This window comes from Macrotis lagotis, chromosome X (assembly GCF_037893015.1).
Source record: "Macrotis lagotis isolate mMagLag1 chromosome X, bilby.v1.9.chrom.fasta, whole genome shotgun sequence".
Lineage (NCBI taxonomy): Eukaryota > Metazoa > Chordata > Mammalia > Peramelemorphia > Peramelidae > Macrotis > Macrotis lagotis.
Window position 1 is genome coordinate 155528099 of NC_133666.1, and position 21023 is coordinate 155549121.

Genomic DNA, 21023 nt, shown 5'->3' on the forward strand with positions numbered 1-21023 from the left:
AATTATATACAAGTTCAAAAATCTATCAACAGAAGTACAAAATAGAAGATGTATTGTTAGACAACAATTCTTATGGATAGAGATCTGGGGTTTTATTGAACTGGAAGCTCAGTATTGCTTAACAATATGACACAAAAGTCAAAAAGTATAATGTAATGATAAGCTTGCAAAAGACATTATATACATGCTTCCTTGATATTGTTTTTCTCTCCTGCTTCTTCTTCCACTTGTCTAAATCATTCCTTCTCAATCTCCTTTGATGGGTCATCATGCAACTTCAAACCTGTTTCCCACTCCCAAATCTTGATAATTCCTCAAAGTTCTCTTCTGGATTTATACATATTACATGCAAATCTATATAGCTAGCCCTTGATTTCACCTCTAAATATTTTAGGAAGGTGTTTTAGGATGAACAGTAACAAACTGAAATATAAATAGAAGTGACAACCCAGCATAGTAGGATGACTAGAAACAATTCAGTTCAAAAATTGATTGAAGGAACTGGCAGGTTTTAGGCTTAAGAATGAATCTGTTTTCAAGAATTTGAAGAGCCATCTGTTGGGAACAAATAAACCAGAAGTAATGATTGGAAATCTCAGAGAAATTTATTAAAGACTGATATAAATATAGAAAGGATTCAAAGTTCTAGGCTACCAAACTCACTTCTAGGTCATGCTTCAGCCTCTCACTTAAATTGTTTCAATTTTTATTTTTATCCCAATATCTAAGATAATCCAGAGATGTGTCCATATAATTTCTCATCTTCAAAAAAGTCAGCCTATCCCTCAATCAAATAAGACCAAATTTTCTACCAAATATTTATTTAATAATCCAGAAAAACCAGTAGAATTATTCTTATCTCTCTAAATATTAGATCCTTAATCTTAACAGATTAAATAAATATTAAAATTACTGAATATGAAATTCACCAATGAAATCAATAATAATACAAAGATAAAAATAACCACAATATTTTACCTATGAGAAAGTTCAGAATGACTTCTGATTCTTATTATAAGGGGTTTCCATTTATGAAAACACACTTTCACCTTTCAGGTCATTAAAATTCCCAGTCTCTTCTGAGGACTTCTCTTATCCACTTCACAGGATAGAAAGAGTTCCACCAAGAACTAATTTTTCTGTCTTCTCCATTCATGACTAAAATTTTAAATTTTTCTTATGTCATCACTAAATTGTCTCTCCAAATTGACAGTTAAAGCTGCCATTTACACTTGCCTCATAAATCAGGAAAGGCTCACAATGAAAACTTACCTAATAGTTACAGTTATTCAAAAGTGAAACCAATTGTTTCAAGAGAAGTAAGATTTCTTCTTGTTGACTTTCCTGTAGAAATCTAGATGACCACTTGACAATGATGACAGGGATTCCTGGTCAAGAACAGGTTGCACTGGGGCAGCTGGGTGGTGTAGTGGATAGAGCACTGGCCCTGGAGTCAGGAGGACCTGAGTTCAAATCCAATCTCAGACGCTTAATAATTAATTACCTAACTGGGTGACCTTGGGCAAGTTACATAACCCATTGCCTTGCAAAAAAAGGCAAAACGAAAAAGAACAGGTTGGACTAAGTAGTCTCTCTCAGGTCCTTTCCAACTTTGATATTGCACTATTTTATAGGTTATCATACAAAGGATGAAGGGGAGTCAATGTAGAACTTTTTGTAAAAGAGCAACATACTTATGGCCCATTAGGTCCTGTGTTACAGAAGAATTAGAAAGGAAATTAAGTAGCTATAGAAAGACTTTGCTTGAATTGGCTTCATTGTCTGGGGTTGAGCAGTGTATAAAACAAATCTTTCACAAATATTCTACAGGGTCATTCAGGAAACATTCATGATGGGATACTTTGGGCTTTTATATCACTGTGAGTTTCCCTTTGCATGGTGCCTACTACTTTGGGATTTGTTCATAAAGATCTTCTATATACATTGAAGCCAAAGCACTTACAAGTAGATGGTGGTGATTGTGTTAATGGCAATCCCACTGGGCTCTGTAGTAGAAAAATTTCTTCAGGTTTCTGTGTCACAGTTCAGGACAAAAAAAAAATGTGTGATCTCCTGAGAAGACCAGGCTAACTGGAATATTGATACCAGGGGATAGATCACAATTAAAAAATAAGGTTAGCTAAAGATAGTATGACTGACATCAACGACTAAGGAAAGAACAAGGATTGCTATGTTGTTAAGACTGGACTGTTATTTTTTCCATAAATACTTGGGATTTTTAGCTGTCTTCACTTGCAAATTAGGTCAAATTTATATATGGCTCATAAAGTGCTTTCTTTACCACAAACTTGTGAAACAGGCAATGCAATACTACTGAAGTCATTTTACATGAAAAGAAGCTAAGGACCAAAAACTTATATATATATATATATATATATATATATATATATATATATATATATACAAAATATACATATATATGTGTATATATATGAAATTACTTGTGCAAATTTCTCAGTAAATGCAGAGACTTGTGCTCAAACTAGCTCCTCTGATTCTAATTTCGACCCTTTTCTTGGGTCAGTTTCTGCAAGCATGGTACCTATAAGACCAGAAGAATAGTTTAGGCATAAAGAAAGATGACTCAGGAGGGGAAGGAGCAGTGAAGTTTCCCAGGGTTTCCCCATTCATGGTTTATTTATCTGCAGAGGAGAACTAGAAAAACAAGGAGGAGAAAAAAATACAGATTTCTCCAGCTATTTCTACACAGGACCTAAATCAGAATAACTGTTTTCAAATCCTAGTTCTTCTGCTTACTAATTGTATAACATTGGGCAGGTAATTTCCATATATTCTGGAGCTAGAAGGGACCTTAGAAGTCACAAAGTCTGAACTCCCACATTTTACAAATGAGGAAAATGAGGTACAGAGAGATTGTGACTTGTCCAAGATCACAAGATGCTCAGTGTCACAACTTAGTATCTGAATTTAATTAACTTTAATTAACTTTAAATCCATTGGACTTTCCACTATGTCATATTCATCATCTATAAAATGAAGGAACTGTACTTCAAAGGTTACTTCTAATGCTTAATTTTATTACTATTTCAGTTATACTGAATATTCAGCTATGTCTAAAACAACCTACCTCTCTTATTGTTTGGACAGTTCAAAATCTCAAAACCTTACTCCATTCTGCTGTGAAACGAGTCCCTAGGTTTAAAGACTTAAGATAATTTGAAAGAGTAAAACAAAATAAGAGATTCAGTTAAAGCATTGACCTAATGTCATAAAAGATTTAATGAATTGTCCAGAATCACATAACAAGTGGCAGATCCAGAACTTGGGGCCACACCTTTGTGACACCAAGGGCTGCTCTATCCCAATACCTGAATTAGATTACTGATGTCGATTTTTATTTCCATTTTAAAAAGTATCCTCTGATGGGTCAGCTAGGTGGCACAGTGGATAGATAGAGCACGGACCATGGAGTCAGAAGTACCAGAGTTTGAATCATACCTCAAACACTTAATAATTACCTAGTTGTGTGGCCTTGGGCAAGCCACTTAACCCCATTGCCTTACCAAAAAAACCTATAAAAGAAAGTATCCTCTGTAAGTCAGTCAAATCAGTATAATCACTTACTCACACTTCATAATTTATATATATTCTATTTTTTTCTTTTTGATGTCTAGAGCCCTCAGCTTATAGATAGGAAAATGCCAAGAAAATTCCAATATATAGTATTTATATTGACTCTATAAAATTCTTAAAGCACTACATCCACTTGTTCTAGGTTATGGAGGGTGGCATATTTCAACATTTTTAATCTTCTTAAAAAGAGTCTTCTTTTTTTTCAAAATGTTACATATATTTGCAAGAAGGCTTTTAATCAAAATGTCTGGCTTAATATGAGATATAGCAAATCAAAATGTCTTGATTTTGGCAGAAGATATGCCATTTCTATAAAATGTTTATTTTTTGATATGTACATTATAACTCTAAATCAAGTAAAATATACATTTAACACAAGAAAACTAATTCAAAATAATTTATATTAATTAAACATAATTTTCAAACTTGTACATTATTCTTTGTTGATGGGTAAATCCTCAAAAATTCTACTTTTTTAGTCCTAATATAAAAACATATAACTTTAAATGAAAACTAAAATATTCTTTATTCATGGACTTTTTGTCCTCATTTTTTTCCAAAACAAATTTCTCTCTACATCAATATTTCTGGGGAACTAAGAAAAATTGAAAATAGATTTTTAATGGGTCAAATTAATGCTATTTGATATGATAGAATCTGAAGGCAAGTTTAATTTAGTTAGTTTACTTATAGAATTTACTGTAAGTGAAGCATTCTCTATGAATGTTAGATAATTCCTGTCTATCCTCAAGGTAGTAATCATCTTAAAAATTCTTGACAAGAACTTTAAATAAACAGAAATATATCACATTTCTAATATTCTAAAATTTTCTAAGTCATTAAAATAAATTTCAAATTTAGCAACTAATCCAAAAGAATTAAGAAAAAATTTTATAGCCCATTCATTCAAAGGTATGGGAAAAAAATTTTACCTATATATCAAAATTTTACCTATATCTGCAAAAATGCAACTATAGTTAATATAATATATGCATAATATTGTCTATATTATATAATATTGTGAATAATATAATCATATCTGATAATTAATGAATTAAAATATATTATATTCAAAATGATAAGAACTTAACATTTCCTTCTTCAAAAAGCAATTGTAATCCTGGGACATATTTATAAAAAAGACTTACTAAAAATCAAGAAGACTTTCTGTAGATGTATATATAGGCAACCAGATTGAAACTTCCACATAGGATCCTTTACAAGACTACATGGATTTGAACAAACAACTTTAGTTTTGATGGGGGGGAAAATAGATCTATGTGTAGATTCATTAAAATACTAAATATAACTTTAATATTGTAGATGCTAGCATCTTGCTTTCCTACTGATTCTAAAACAACTAAAAAATTGAATTCCTATTAACAATAAAAAAAGACTTCCTTGTGTCCATTTTCTTTGTACATGGGGAAGATAGTAAATAAGACATTCTCCAGTCTTTATTCTGACTTCATTACTTAGACCTATGATTTGCAATGTTTTTATTAACATATAGCCTTATCAGGATAGGATCAGTTACTAATAAGGATAAAATTTTACTAAGTTTTCCTCTTTAAAGTTTTTTTGTGCTTTCTGTTGAAATAAATTATCTATCAAGATTTTTAAATTATGATTAAAATCAGCAAGTACCCAACCAAAAATATGAATAATTTTATCCTGATAAAATACTCCATTAATCTTAGACTTGCATATCTATGCTTTCAAAGACACAGTACAATCATTATAACCGTTGCAACATATAAATAAATTTAAAATATGGCATTAATATAAAAAATCACATAACCCTAAGAATTTAATATAGCTTGCTATGGCAATGCCCAGATCATTTTTCCAAACAAACTAGATATGCTCCATCATGTCATTTTGAACTTTTTCTGACCTTTATTCAAGGAAGAGAGTTTCAATTGAGAACAAATGTTTTTGTGAAAGAAAACTCTGGAAAGTGTATTTGGACAGATATTGATAATGTTTGCATTAGGTGGTTTTTATTTCAAATTAAAGATCTCATAACTTTTCAGAACTTGTATTACTTTGCTCATAAGCTATAGTGAAGTATAAACATGAATTAAAATGGCATTATCATGGCTGCAATAGCTTGCAATATTTCTATGACTTAATATAAAATATAGTTATGTTCTTTCAAAGATACAGTTTGAGATGCAGGTTTCAAATGTATCTTTTATTATTCATAAGCAAATTATTAAAAAGATTTCTCTCAATCAGAGGGTATTCTTGCAATAAGTTTATAACTGATCTCCAATCCCTCAACCCAGGATCAACTGTAGGTTTCACATAACAACTAGACCCTGCCACCCTCATTCAGTTTAGTCCCATTCAGGTTCCAGGATTTCTAACCCTTAACCCTATAATCCCTAATTCTCCATTCTCCCATTTCTAATGACTCATTCACACATACACAGTTTTGACATAATGCTAGAATTATAGACTGAATCAGTTCATTGACTAATTAATCTATCAAGAGAGTTGATACACTGAACCAAAAGAAGAGAGTAAAAGACTCCAACACAACATTTAAAATAGTTAAATTTCCTAGCTGTGTGGCCTTGGGCAAGCCACTTAACCCCATTTACCTTGCAAAAACCTAAGGTTTGGTTGAACATGCTCTAATATATTGACTATTTAATTAGTATTCACACGCCTTTCAAGGGAGGTAAAATGCCATGTGCAATATCTACCCCCTCATCCCACCAACTCAGCTTGCTACTACTAAAATATTCACTCAAATTTATGGGAAGATGGGGTAATACTGACAGATAAAAAAGAGATTATCTGAGTTTTTTTTTTTAATTAAAAGATCATGCCCTCCAAACAAAAGAGAAACAATACTTAACCTAAAAGATATCGACAGATCACTCAGGGCTCAGTCTCAAAGACCACCAAAAAATACTGAGATCCCACTTTAGAAAATTGTATTGGGGGGGGGGGGTGGCGTAGTGGCGTAGTGGATAGAGCACAAGCCTTGGAGTCAGGAGTACCTGGGTTCAAATCTGACCTCAGACATTTAATAATTACCTAGCCATGTGGCCTTGGGCAAGCCACTTAACCCCATTGCCTTGAAAAATTAAAAAAAAGAAAATGGTATGGGAAACAACCAGCAAAAGTTAAAGTTCTATGTGAATGTGTAAAATTTCTTGTATTTAACACATGTATATAGTTTTAGAATTTTAATTAATAAAAATGACTTTTCAGCTTCTTTTGCTATCAACAATTTATAAATTCTACAGATGCCACTTCTCTGTTTCATGACCCTTAACATACTTAGATACTCTTCTCCATAACTCACCCTAAAAGCTTTAGCAGCATTTTTTTGTAGTGATAAAGAACTAAAAACAAAGATGTCCATCAATTGGGAAATGTTCAAACAAGTTGTGGTACATGAGTCTAGCAAGAAATGACTCTGCTATGTGAAGAATATGACTACTTTAGAAAAGCATGAGAAGACTTATATGAAGTCATGAGAAGTGAAATAAACGGAACCAGAAAAGTAATACCTATTGATTACAACAATGTAAATGGAAAGGAACATAAGGACATTGAAATTGAATGCTGTGGAATTATAATGAACACACAGCTCCAAAAAGGAGATATGGAAAGACATTTTTCCTACACTTCTTTGCAGAAGTGGGGACTATTGTGCCATACTGCATATAATGTCAAACTTCTCCAACATTTATTGGTTTTATTGAACATTCCCTATATGCTTTTATTCTTTGTGGTGAAGGTGATTGTCTCCAATCATACTTTCAGAGCATTAAATTTTGAATGTTCTATTGTTATTCTTTGTTGTCAGTATGTGTATATTGGTTTTCATGTTCTGTTTATTTCATTTTGCATGACCTCATCCAAGTCTTCCCATGCTTCTCTGTGTTTACCACATTCATCATTTCCTATAACATATTAATAATCTATTAGGTTCATGTTTATTCATATGCAAACATAGTTTAGCCATTTCCAGGTGATAGCTATCTACTTTGTTTCCAGGACATTGGGAAATGTAAGGAAATGTGAGGAGTGTAAAAATAAAAGACAGGAAAAACCTTTTAAAGAGAACACTAGTAAGAACATGAACTCAAATCCCTACTATGGTACCAACTAATTAGGTGACTTTGGGAAAGTAATGCAATTCCTCTGGGCCCCAGTTTCCTCATCTGTAAAACAAAACAGTTGGGAGTCCAAGGCTACAAAGGTTTCCATCCAAATCTAGAAAGTGATTTCTTTTAATGAGTAAATGATATAAAAATAAACATGTCTTTCACTTCTCTGTATAATTAGCTACCCCTATTACTCATTACTCGACCAGGGCTTTTCTTCTGGTTTTGGTAATCAGATCATTGGGATTTTCTTTCCTACTATTTATAAATGGACCAATATCCTCATTTATAAGAATCACACTGGGAATACAAATAAGTGATCCTGTCTCAAGTATCCTACCTCATTCCTCTTCAAATTAGAGAGCATTCTGTGTCCTAAATAAGGACACTAAGAGAAAGAGGAAGAAAAAGAAATTGATGAAAAAAGTTCTAAACTAGGTAACTTAAAATCATATTAAGAAACTAGAGATAATATATATCTACCTATGAATAAATATCTACAAGAAGAGAATAACTCTAAAAATTATAAATATTTTCCTGAACCATTAATTATGCAAGTAAATGAATTATTTGGGACAAGTAATACTAATGGTAATACAGCTTCATTTTATGACAGCAAAGGTCATAAATGTATGGTCTACTTATAGGCTACCCAGTTGAAATTGGATTGATATGGTTTGACAACTTTTAGTTAGTTGTCTTTTTAACCGAATGCTAGATTTCATGACTAACAGGCATGCTTTATTGTTTTCTTTTGATGTGGTTTGAATTTTGTGATATTTAAAAACAGTTATTACTCCAAGGAAACAAGCAAAATCTATAGCCCTCAAAGCTCACACTTTAGTGACTGTAAGAGATATTGCAGCACTTTGTTGATATAGGATAATTAAGTATTTCAAAATTCATTCAAGCCCCCAATAAAACAGAATAGGTCACAATGAAGTAGAAAGGAAAGTGTGAATGAAAATGAAAAAAATGCCTAGGACTGACAAACAATTGTTCTGATATAGCCAAATAAATCCTCAGAAAACAAGTCCTTTAGAAGGACCTGGCAACTAATTATAAGAGTTGTTATTAACTCCTGCACAGTTTGGCATAGGTTTTCTAAAGTTGGAAGAAGAGCAAGAAAAATGTTTTCTTTAAACAGTCACTAACCATTGCTTTAAAAAAAACATTCTTATCAAGGGCCAGACAATACAAAAATTAGAACATTTAACACTAAAAAAAGGCAATTTTAAAATAAAATTTGCATTTTAATTCAAGTCTTTACTAAGATCATTGTCAGAAGAAGTTCAGGTGATCCTGTAATACACAGACAGCCACATCAAACTGTAAAAGATTTATCTAAAGCAAAATGTTTGAGGGAATTTTTACTTCCAGTAGGTCTGGAAGTATACTGATGTAGCAGGCATATAAACTGTGGGGTTTAACCACATTCACAGTTCACCTGACCTAACTCACTGCTTCATATTTGTTTTTTTCCCCCGTGAGTCCATTAATTAGCTTGAGCCCTCACAGAGGTTCATTAAATCAGATTTAATAATAATTACTCTTACTTTCCATATTTAAATAAATATCAAAAGCACATGTAATTTGTTCAAAAAGAAAAGTAATAATAAACATAAATTCATATCAAGGAACAAGAACTTCTTAAGTGCCTGCCCATGTGTTCCTGGCACTGTAGGAATATAAATACAAAGAATGAAATAATCCTTATCCTTAAGGGTACTACATTCTAATGTGGAAGATAAAGAGTACAGATATAACTATATACCACAGACATATCAAATGAATGAATACAAATATAAATAAAGTAGTTAAATATAAGATCATCTGGAGGGATAGCACTGGAATTTGGGGAAATCAGGAAAGACTTCACAAAGTTTTGCCTGGGATGATGCTTAAAAGAAAAAGAGGATCCGAGGAAAGAATGCATTTCAGTCTTGTGGGACAACTAACATAAAGGCAGAGAGATGGTGTCATTTGGGAAAACCAGAGAGAAGATCAGTTTTGTAGAATTTAGGAGAGATAATAATGAGTTTAGAAAGACAAGTTGGAACCAAGTGGTATGGGGGCTTTTAAAAGATAAAAAATGAAGCTTATATTTTGTCCTATAAGCAATAGGAAGTCACTGTAATAGGTTGGATAGGGAAGTCACATGGTTAGAACTGTAGGAAGAAAAATTAGTTCAGCAGTAATGTGATGGATGAACTGGATTAGTGAGATACTTGAAACAGGGAGACCAAATAGAAAGCTTTTACAATAGCCTGGATGAGAGAGATGATGAAGACCTGAACTCAAATCCACCCTCAGAGACTTATTTACTTGTAATGACATCTGGAAAGTCACTAAATCTCTATTTGCTTCTTTTTCCTTATCTACAAAATAGGAATAATAATATAACCTACCTTGCAGACTAGTTAGGAGTATTAAATGAGATAATCATTGCAAAATGCTTAGCACAGTGCTTTATAAATGTTAGCTATTAGAGTAATAATAGAATTATGTGATTTATAATAACAATGTAATTAGTATTATTTAATTTGACTATGGCCAGTATCGTAGTTCATATCACCTCAAAGCATATATACACAGATGAATATATATTACACATAAATATATATGCTCATATATCATCAAATAACTCTACTTTGTCTAGAATTCCAGTATTACTCCACTGTTTGCTCCAGCTAATAATTTTCTTAGCATTTTTCTTCATTTTAATTTACACATTAATATATAAGCTTTTTAAACTAGTTTAGAAAATAGAGGTCCACAATGTTGTTTTCTATTTAAAAATGGGTAATAGCAATGGATAAGATAAAATCACATTAGAAAAGTTCACAAAAAAGATGTTCAGTCTTTTTACCTACTGCATACAATTTAATTTTTACTAATATTTAATTCCTATCCCTTCTATGTCCAATGCATGTTGAGTTCATTTATAAAGAATAAGACTTTCACTAGTCTCCTGAGCACCTCTACTTAAATCAAGTTTCAGAGTGCTGATTATAACTACTCTTCTATCTCACTATATCTCACTTAGGTAAAGTGAGCCAAATATAGTCCAAATATAGTCTAGACAAGAAAGGAATAAAATTAGTCTTGTTTTTAGAGCTGTATAGTTAATGCTAAATCATAATACATGTCAAAGAATACATGCAAAGGAGTGCTCATCAGATCATTCCTAAAAAGTGTAATGCATTGATGTCTAAAAGGGTATAAATCTGGACTTAAGAATAAGATAAAGCTGAAACTGCAGCCTTATATTTGAAATTATGCCTAACCCTACCTTGAGGTAAGGCTAGTTACCTCAGCTTAAATCAACTTTTGAACATATTGTGCAGCTTAGAAACTGAATGTCTGAGAAATATGCAGCTAAGGTCACCCACTGCTTAGAGACTCCTGTAATAATCAAAGACCCAGCAGAGCAGTGTTTGATTAGAGATTTGGCTTAATTTCAAAATTTTTTCTACTGTGAGACTAATTCATATCCTTAACCTTAGTCAAATATAATATGTCATGATACAAGAAGTGGTAACAAAGAATTAATAATATAATTATTTTAAGTCCCAAGGCAGGGAAAATTTACAAAACAGATTCATACCATTTGATTCTACTTTCCAAATGTGTGAGTCTTGCTTTTGTGGAATTTGTATGTAATACAATTTTTAAGAAATAGTTTTCTGTGTGCATTTGCCCCTAGGAATTTAGAACTTTATCTAACTGTAAAGAGTAGGATACTGATGAGTTTGATAATGGCATAAGGAGATATCCATTGATAGCTTATTGATTTGATTCTAACACTGTGAATAGAAGGTAAAGTATCTCATCCAATTTAACATCACAGAAGTAACCAAAACAATGAACATTCTTGATTAGGAAATTCAGGAGAGCCCCAAACAAGAGAAGCATGAAATTTAAACTACAACATTTACTCCTGCTAGATAAGGGTGGGGGCAATTTGACTGAAAAATCTTAATTTAATACTGCATCCAGGATTGTTCTTTACCTAAGACTAGACATCATGGCTCACTCAGTGAACCTTAAAAACAATAATTTGTCCTTTAGCCATATTATATTAAAATAGCTTAATATTCTAATCTATCTTCTACATAGGTTTCATTCAAATAAGTAGAATCAATTACATTCTCTGTTTTGCAAAAAAATCAATTTATCACAATATTGTTTCACATAATATTCTATTATTCATATATCTTCATTTTTTGAAATTTATTCAGAGTACAATTTTGTATTAAACATTTATAGTTTAAATAGTTGATATGTTCAATTTCTCATTTTTATATCTAGAAACATTTTTCCTAAGTTAGTTTTATATTTTTAAGGCATGTTAAAACAAACATGTGTAAAAATTCAATTTGTTTCTCATGCTTTAAGTAATATATGTAAATGATTTTTTTTGAGTTTCTTTGGAAATTAACGCATACTTTCTGAATAAGTGAAGAAAATAAGCCATGTATTGATGCTGCTATTCATCTATAGGACTCCTGCTCTATTAATAATAAAAGTAAGTTTATCTTATCCCCAAAACTTCTAGTTAAACTAATTTTAAGCAGTGATAATGCTTAAAAATGTCCTTATTTTTATCATGTTTTATTGGGATTTGCATTTAGCTCTTTAATGCCCTTAAATGCTTAAACATGTTTAAAATAAACATGTTTAAAAATAAAGATTTGCTTTAGAAACTTAATCAAGTTTGAGGTTTGGATATTTACTGCTGTCAATTCAGCCCCTGTGATTTTGAGGATTTTGTTTTTTAACTCAGAATCCAAAACCAAGTACATCACAGTTGCAAAGAAGTATAGATGTTTGGGAATTCAAATACAGTGCTAAAAATCATGGTAGGGAAAACATATAAAATCCCTAGATTTATTTTTCAGATAGGTTTCCAGTTTTACAAGAGAAAAAAAATGAGAGTATTTTTTCTAAAGATTAGAAATTCTTTGTAATTGGATAAAGCAAATCTAAATAATCAAACTATTTATAATGAAGTGTTCCTAAGTTTTCTTATACTAATCTTTAACTAGTTTAGTAAAAGACAAGATATAATGAAAATTTCATTGTGCCATCTGATAAACCACCCAAGTAGTTAAATCAATGCCTTCCTGTTTAACTCTACTATTTATTTTTCCATCAGAGCTGCCAATTCTCTAACATATTACAGAAGTAAGAAGAAACTCCTCTTCATTGATAAACATCACAGATTTTTGTTTCAAATCAGCCTATCTCCTTCTCTTCAAAACATACACACACAAATATGAACCTTGAGTTTTCTGCCACACTTTTAGTCAAACCATTATTCCATAAAATTTACATGCTCTTTTTTTTTAGCTCCATTGACAAGAATTCCATAGCAGTTCACATCACCTTTGACCTATGGGGTGTATATCATGTTGCCAACATATAAACAAACACATGATTGGTTGTATTTTAATAGATTCTGTAAATATCATGAACCAATTTATCAAAAGTTTCACTAAAGTGACAGCTGTGTACCTTCTGGATAGTATTTGCAATTCTAATTCCTATGAAAAAGGATCACCGCCTCTAAGGGAAATATAATAAGCTACTATGATTTCTTTCTCTGTTGTGATTGAGATTCTAACTCGGATTCAAGAGAAGATCCTGGATTGGTGACAAATGAGGTTATGTCCATCATTTGTGAAGGATGTTTAACTTTAATAAAACCATTGTATGGAATTTTGCCACTGAGTTTTAGTTTGATCTATATCTCCTTGCACAACAATTTTTATTTTAAATAAAATTAATTCTATGTTAATGATTTAATAAAATTTCCAGTTATATTATTATAATCTATTCTATTAAAATGGGTTATTGGATACCATATGTCACCAATCTGCATTGCTTATTCAAGCTCTTTAAGTTTAAAAGTGTGTCTATAAAGGGTCCATCTAGCTTTATTACTCTAAGATTTTTTAATGTAATAAACCAAAATAAAATGAAGGGACTAGAATTAGCTGGTTTTAAAATTGATGAATTGTTGAAATTGTATATATTCTACATGTGTTAAGTACCACCTTTTATTAAAGTCTTATTCTAATCGTTTTTATGAAATAGAAATGATCCTGTGTCTTCAAAAACTGTGACAATAGAACACAATTATTGACAGATATGTCTGAGCTGGAAAAACTTCAAATATGATTAATTAAGAAAGCTTCATCATTGAAGGATTGGGAAATTTGTGGTGATTTCTTTTTTCTTTCTTTTTCTTTTTTTTTTAACAACTCATTAAATCATTTATTAGTGCCTAGGTGGGATTGTTATATGTATCCCTAAAGAGAGAGTGTCTTCTCAATGAAATCACCCTGTCAGTTTTACTTCAATAAATGGCTTGTTTAGTTGTTATCCATCTTTAATACTCAAAGAAGACTATGATACCAAGGAAGTAATGCCTTGACATGCATATAAATTGGATTTAAATGAGGGAATACTGTGTAAAGTCACCAACCTCACTTTCTTCTCCAGAGTCATCTGAGTCTAGTGGTCAGATATGAATCAGGGCAATTGGAGATGCCTCTGGATGCAAGGCAATTAGGGTTAAATGATCTGCCCATGGTCACATAATTTTTAAGTGTCAAGTGTCTTAGGCAAGATTTGAACTCAGGTCCTCTTGACTCCAGGGTCAGTGCACAGTGGATAGAGTCAGGAAAAATCCCCTCACTCAAATCTAATTCACGTGCATGTCATGGCATCACTTCCTTGATGTCATTGTCTCTTTCAAGAATGAAGGACAGGCGGGAAAAACAACCAAGCTGGCCAGAAGAATCCTCTTCTCACCCCAGACTCAGGACGAGCTGCATTAACCTGCCCACGGTGCTGCCCAGTTCCCCCAGCAAGATCCGAGGGCAGATCCGGGTGATCTTGGGGTCTATGTTTTCCGGGAAAAGCAGAGAGCTCATGCAGAGAGTCCGGAGATTCCAGATTGCCAAGTACAAGTGCCTCGTGATCAAGTATGCCAAAGATACTAGATATGGCAAAAGTTTCTCCACACATGACTGGAACACTACCAAGCACTTCCAGCCTGCTTACTTCGGGATGTGACTCAGGATGCTCTGGCTGTAACTGTCATTGGCATTGATGAGGGACAGTGTTTTCCAGACATTGTGGAATTCAGTGAGACCATGGCAAATTCTGGGAAGACTGTGATTGTAGCTGCATTGGATGGGACCTTTCAGAGGAAGGCATTTGGGAATATTCTGAATTTGGTGCCACTGGCAGAAAGCATAGTGAAACTGACAGCTCTTTGCATGGAGTGCTTCTGGGAAGCTGCTTATACCAAGAGACTGGGGGTGGAGAAAGAGGTGGAAGTGATTGGTGGTGCTGACAAATATCACTTTGTGTGTCAAATCTGCTATTTCAAGAAGTTTTCAGGACAGTCTATTGGTCCAGAGAACAAAGAGAACTGCCCCTTGAGTGTGAAGTCTGGGGACACCTGAAGCTGTCAGAAACTTTTTTGCTGCTCAACAGATTCTACAATGCAATTCAAACAACTAAGGCAGTAGTTCCTAGAACTGGCCTTGGTTGAGGGAAATACATTCAAGCACTCTTGCCATCCATGCCACTCTGCCCCCAACAACTTCCGCTTGGTCTATAAACATTGCCAGTAAAAATCCCTCAAAAAAAAAAAAAAGAATGAAGGACAAACATCATCATCATGGGAAAAAACCAAGGCATTCTGTGGTGTTGAATACTTTAAAAGAACAAAGTTTATTAAGCGAGTTCTTCCCTTTCAAGGTAAGTTTCCTTATGTAAAATATTAGAGGGCTATACTGGATGATTTCTAAATCACTCTCCACTCTAGATCTATAATGCTATGAAATAAAATACAAATAAGTTTTGAAAGTAATCTTATCAGCAACGAAGTTGTGGTTACACCTGAACATAATGAGTATTTTAATAATAATTTTTAAAATGAAGCATAATATTGAGTTATGTAAAAATTTGGTCTGGCAATTTTTTTTAAACCACATAATTAATTTCTTCTTTGGAAGGAATTTATTTATGCTGCATGTGTAAAGTCAAATCCTAATAATAATCCAAGAAGAGTCTCCTCAAATGGGTTATTTTCCAAGGACTACAGAGCACATGTCCTAGTGGATAGAGTGTTGGACTTGGACTCAGGACCACTTGAATTCAATTCTATCTTCTAACACTTAGTAATTTAGTGACTTTGAGTAAGTCACTGAACCACTAAGTATCTCCAGCTACTCTGTGACTTCCTCTCTCAAGTCAAAGATGGTTGTGATAGTTTATAAAACAAATTCCTACACTCAGGAATTCCCTTTGCTGATGAAAGCAAATCTTCTGAGGATTACAAATATGTTAGGAAATTCTTAAAGTTAGGATAACTAATTTTAGTAGTATCAGAGTATTATTTAGTATCACTAATTTTAAGTATCAGAGCAGAGAATTATTTAACACAACACAAAGGAATGCCTAATACAAATGCAGAAAGGATAGCTAATAATAAAAATACTACTAATAATAAATAATAATAAAATACATTAAATATATGTAATTACTTTTCAAGCTTTCTTTTTTATTTTCTTTCTTTTTCAAATTTTATTTATTTATTTTGAATTTTACAATTTTCCCCTCAATCTTGCTTCCCTCCCTCCATCCCCCACAGAAGGCAGTCTGTTAGTTCATTACATTGTTTCTATAGTATACTTGATCTAAGTTGAATGTGATGAGAGAAATCATATCCTTAAGGCTTTTCAAACTTTCTAAAAAGGAAATATTTAAACAACACTGGACAAAGCAATTTATATTTATGGAAATGAGAAATGAATGGGTCTTTTAAATCACTACATTGCATAAAACTTTTTACAAGATAAATATAACTTATCATATACATCCCATAGTTCTGAACATTTCAAATGATTAGTTCTGGTCTCACAACCATATACTTTGTTGGCTCTATTAAGAAAGTAGTTGTTACCCAGGTCTTTGTTGAAACTGATTTTTCAAGATGTGTTTTAACATTTGCTAAGAAAAGAAGAAAAAGGAAAAAAAATTATTCATTCAAAGCTGCAAGACATTAGGAAGGTCAACTAGTCCAACCCTGTTATGCTGCATATAAGGAAAGTGAACCTGAGAAAGGTTGTGACTTGCCCTAAGGTTACATAGATATTAAGTGGACAAGCTAGGAACTCAGATCCCTGGTCTTGTGACTGGATCCAGGCATCATTACCAAGCACCATGCTGTTTCAGATGCAATTTGTATAAATATAGTGAACCCAACATTAGGTTTGGGATAGCTGGATTTTCTTCCTGGTTTTCAAAGGCTCAGTTCCTATGGCAATCAAACTTAGGACCAAAAAGAAGAGGAAAAAATGGGGAAAGGGGAGTGTTCAGTAGTCCTGCTAGCATAAAGAAGAGTAATTCTAGAAAACCTGAGGAAAAATGGAAACCCTGGAGATCAGTCAAATGAATTTTTCACATGGAAGCAACAGTATTTTTGTTGTTCAGTTGTTTCAGTCATGTTTCCATAAGATTTAGAGCTGTAAAGAAGCATAGAATCATTTGGTTCAACTCTCTCATTTTATAGATTACCTGAAGCCCAGGGAATGGGCAAGTCAGAAAGAGAGCATAGAACCTAGCACTCTTCCTCTGGCATCATAATTCATTTCATTTGCCATCCTGAAATTTTCCAAGAGCTCTGATATTGCACAGTCTGACATTCCTTTAGCTTGATCCTGGGATGACTGTGAGCAGGTGATCTCTGTTCCTTTGTAACTATGAAGTTCTCCTTCCAGAAGTCTCATGACGACAAAAATAACTAATGCACAGTGTAAAGAGTTAAAGTTCACTTTACCATGGACCCAATTCCATTTTGATCTTCCTCCTTCTGTTGTCCTACAATGACACACAGTACTAAAGGAGCACAGGACTTGGAGCCTAAGGCTCTGGTTTCTGGTCAAGTCATTATATTTACTAGCTGCATGAGCCTGAATTAGGTCACTTAATAATAACCAGCATTTATGTAGGACTTTACAGATTTGATCTCATTTAAATCACCTAATAGCACTCTTTAGTGGTTACTTCTGGTATTAGTATCAACCTCATTTTATAGATGGAGACTCATGGGTCAGGTATGAAAATCAAATTTAAATCCAAATCTTTCTGACTCCTATAATCTATTCTATTATGTCATTCTGTAGCTTAATTTCTGTGATCTCACTTTCCTCATCTGTATTAAAGGGGATAACACTGCTTGCTCTGTTTATCCAACAAATCTGTTATATGGAGAACACTTTATAAATTATAACATATATATAAATGAGACCTTTAATATGAAGTCAGCATAGTTTGTGAACAGTAATAATAATAAAAATAACAATAATCACCATCATCATCATCATTAGTATTTATGTAACACTTTTAGGCTTGCAAAATGCTTTAGAAAGTTTTTCAATTGATCTTCACAACAACTCTTGCAGAGAGGTGTTCTTATATCCCCATTTTACAAATGATGAAACTGAAGTAGATAATGGTTAAGTGACTTGCCCAGGATCACACAGATAGTGAGCATTTGAGAATGAATTTGACCTCAGGTCTTCCTGATTCCAGGTCCGGGGTGCTTATTATCTTACTGCCTAGAAGAAATAAAACTTGCCTTAAAGTCAGTAGCTGCGCCTTTCATTGCCTCCTCTGACTCTTCATAGTTGTATAAGCTCAAAAAAATTAAATAACCTTGTTGAGCCTTAGTTTTTTTATCTGTAAAAGTGAAAGAAGTTTGTTCTAACTACTTTATAAGGTTGCTGTGAACATAGTCCTTGGAAAACTTTAAAATGATAGCTGAAAATGTGAGTTAATAGTAGAGGCAGTAAGATCATAGAATCTGAATTGAAAGGGAAAGTAAACATTTTAGACAAAAAAGAAACACATTTCTTAAAAGATGTAACTTAAATGTTATAATAATTTGAAAATATTAATAAATAAGGTATTAACTCTATGGTCTCTATCGTATCTTAAAGTGACTTCTTAGATGAGAGGGAACATCTCACCTGGTCACAAATTGCATAGGAATCCCTCTAAAAATGGTTGTCCAGCTATTATTTAAAGAGATGATATTAGGGAACTCACTACTACCTGATACAGTCCACTCCATTTAAGGAGAATCTTCAATGTTAATAAAGTTATTCCTATCAGGTCTAAAACCATCTCCCTGCAACTTTTACCCATTATTCTAACGGTATCTGAGATCAAGTATAAATTGTATCCTTCTTAAGAAAGACTCAAAGACAAGTACCAAATCTTCTCCACATTAAATATCACAAGTTCCTTTACTTGATCCTGGAATACATGGTCCCTAGTTTCTGAATATTAGATTTCTCTCTATGCCTTCATCACTCTCCTTTGGATATAGACCTTTGCAAAATTTGGCATGTCTAGCAAAATCCAATACTCCAAAGGCTTGTGACAGAGCTAGGATTTGGACCTAGGTCTTTTTACCCTTATCCTGCACACTATTCCCCTATTAATGAAGCATAAAAGTAAAGGAGATTTTTTTTAACCACAATGGACACTGTTGACTCATATTGAACTTGGAACAAATCAATCAATAAGCATTTAATCAGCACTAACTATGTGACAAACACTTTTCTAGTCAGTCAGGCGATAAAAATTTATTAAGCCTACTATACCAGACTCACTGTCATGCTACTATACCTATTAGGTCCAGAAATGTTGAAAATTCAAAGAAAGGTAAAAAATAGTCCATGCCCTCAAGCAACTCACAATCTAATGGGTGAGAGAACTTCAAACTATGAGCAAATCAGTCATGTGCAGGATATATTGGAAATAATAGAATTAAGAGATATTGGAAAATGCTTTTGATAAAAGACAGAATTTTATCTGGGTCTTGAAGGAAGTTAGGAGATAGAAATGAGAAGATAGTTTTAGGCATAGAGGATAGGGAGTGAAAATTCTTCAAAACCAAACAGGAAATAAAGTATATTCAAGTAAGATTATGTTCAAGGAACAACAAGGACAGTGTCACAGGATCACAGAGTATATGAAGGGGGAGTGGGAATAATAAAACTGGAAACTCCCATTAGATACTGCAGTAAAAGATAATGAACTGTCAAGAATTACTGATAGATTTTAAGCCTGGGTGACTGGGAGGACAGTGGCATTCTCAACAGTAATAAGGAAATTAGGAAGAGGGGAGAACCTATGAGGGAAAAGACAATGGGTTCTGTTTTAGATATGAGTTTCAGAGATTTACAGAACACTAGTTAGAGAAATCTAATAGGTAGTTGAAGGTGAGGCAAGGATGGAGATCAGAAGAGAGCCTGGGACTAGATAAATAGACTATCATCAGCAGCAAAGATATTATAATTAAATTCATGAGAGCTGATAAAATCATCACATGAAATTATATAGAGGAAGAAGAGAAGAAACCCAAAACAGAACCTAAGATTATTGGGCAGGACCCACAGGAAAATCCAGCAAAGGAGACTGAGTATGAGTTGCCAATTTAATAAAAGGATAACCATAAGTGAATATCAAGAAAAGGGAGATTAAATGGTCAAGAAATGATGTAAAAGTGAAAAAGGTTTCTTCACTCAATGAGCTTTCACTCCAGTCTATAAATATAACTAAATCTTTTTTATACAACCTGTTATCCAACTAACCCTTCTCCATTCTGTACTTCTTTAATTTATATTTTGAGCCAAAGTATATGATTTTACATTTTTCTCTTTAAAAATGTCAGAGTATTAGATTCTATCATCATTTAAGTGTGCTGAGATCTATTTTGGGTCTTAATTATATCCTCCTATATATATATATATATATATATATATATATATATATGTAGATATAGATATAGATATATAAACTATTCCTATCAGTTTTATGGAATATTAATAAATATTCCAAGTACGCCTCTGTTCAAATCACAGAAAAAACTTAAACAGCATAAGGCCAAGGAGAGAAGAATCTAATCTGAATCTGAAGATTCTAATGGAGAATTCCCTTCAAGTCAACCTAGCTGCCATAATTCCCTTGTGATGGAAAATGCCATCCACATCCAGAGAAAGAATAATGAAGCTTAAATGTAGACCAAGGCATACGATTTTCACTTTTTAAAATTTGTTTTTTGTTTTTTCTTTCTCATGACATTTCCCTTTTTTCTGACTCTTCTTTCATAACATGACTAATATGGTAATATGTGTAACATGATATGCATGTATAACCTATATCAGATTGCTTACTGTCTTGGGGAGG

General features: G+C 32.8%; 1 protein-coding gene and 1 pseudogene across 1 annotated transcript in view; one reads left to right on the plus strand and one right to left on the minus strand.

The window, feature by feature from the left end:
• The window catches only part of PRDM6 (PR/SET domain 6), a 163886-nt gene that overhangs the window by 95096 nt on the left and 47767 nt on the right, over window positions 1–21023 (minus strand).
• Window positions 14631–15281, plus strand: LOC141497905 (thymidine kinase, cytosolic pseudogene; annotated as a pseudogene).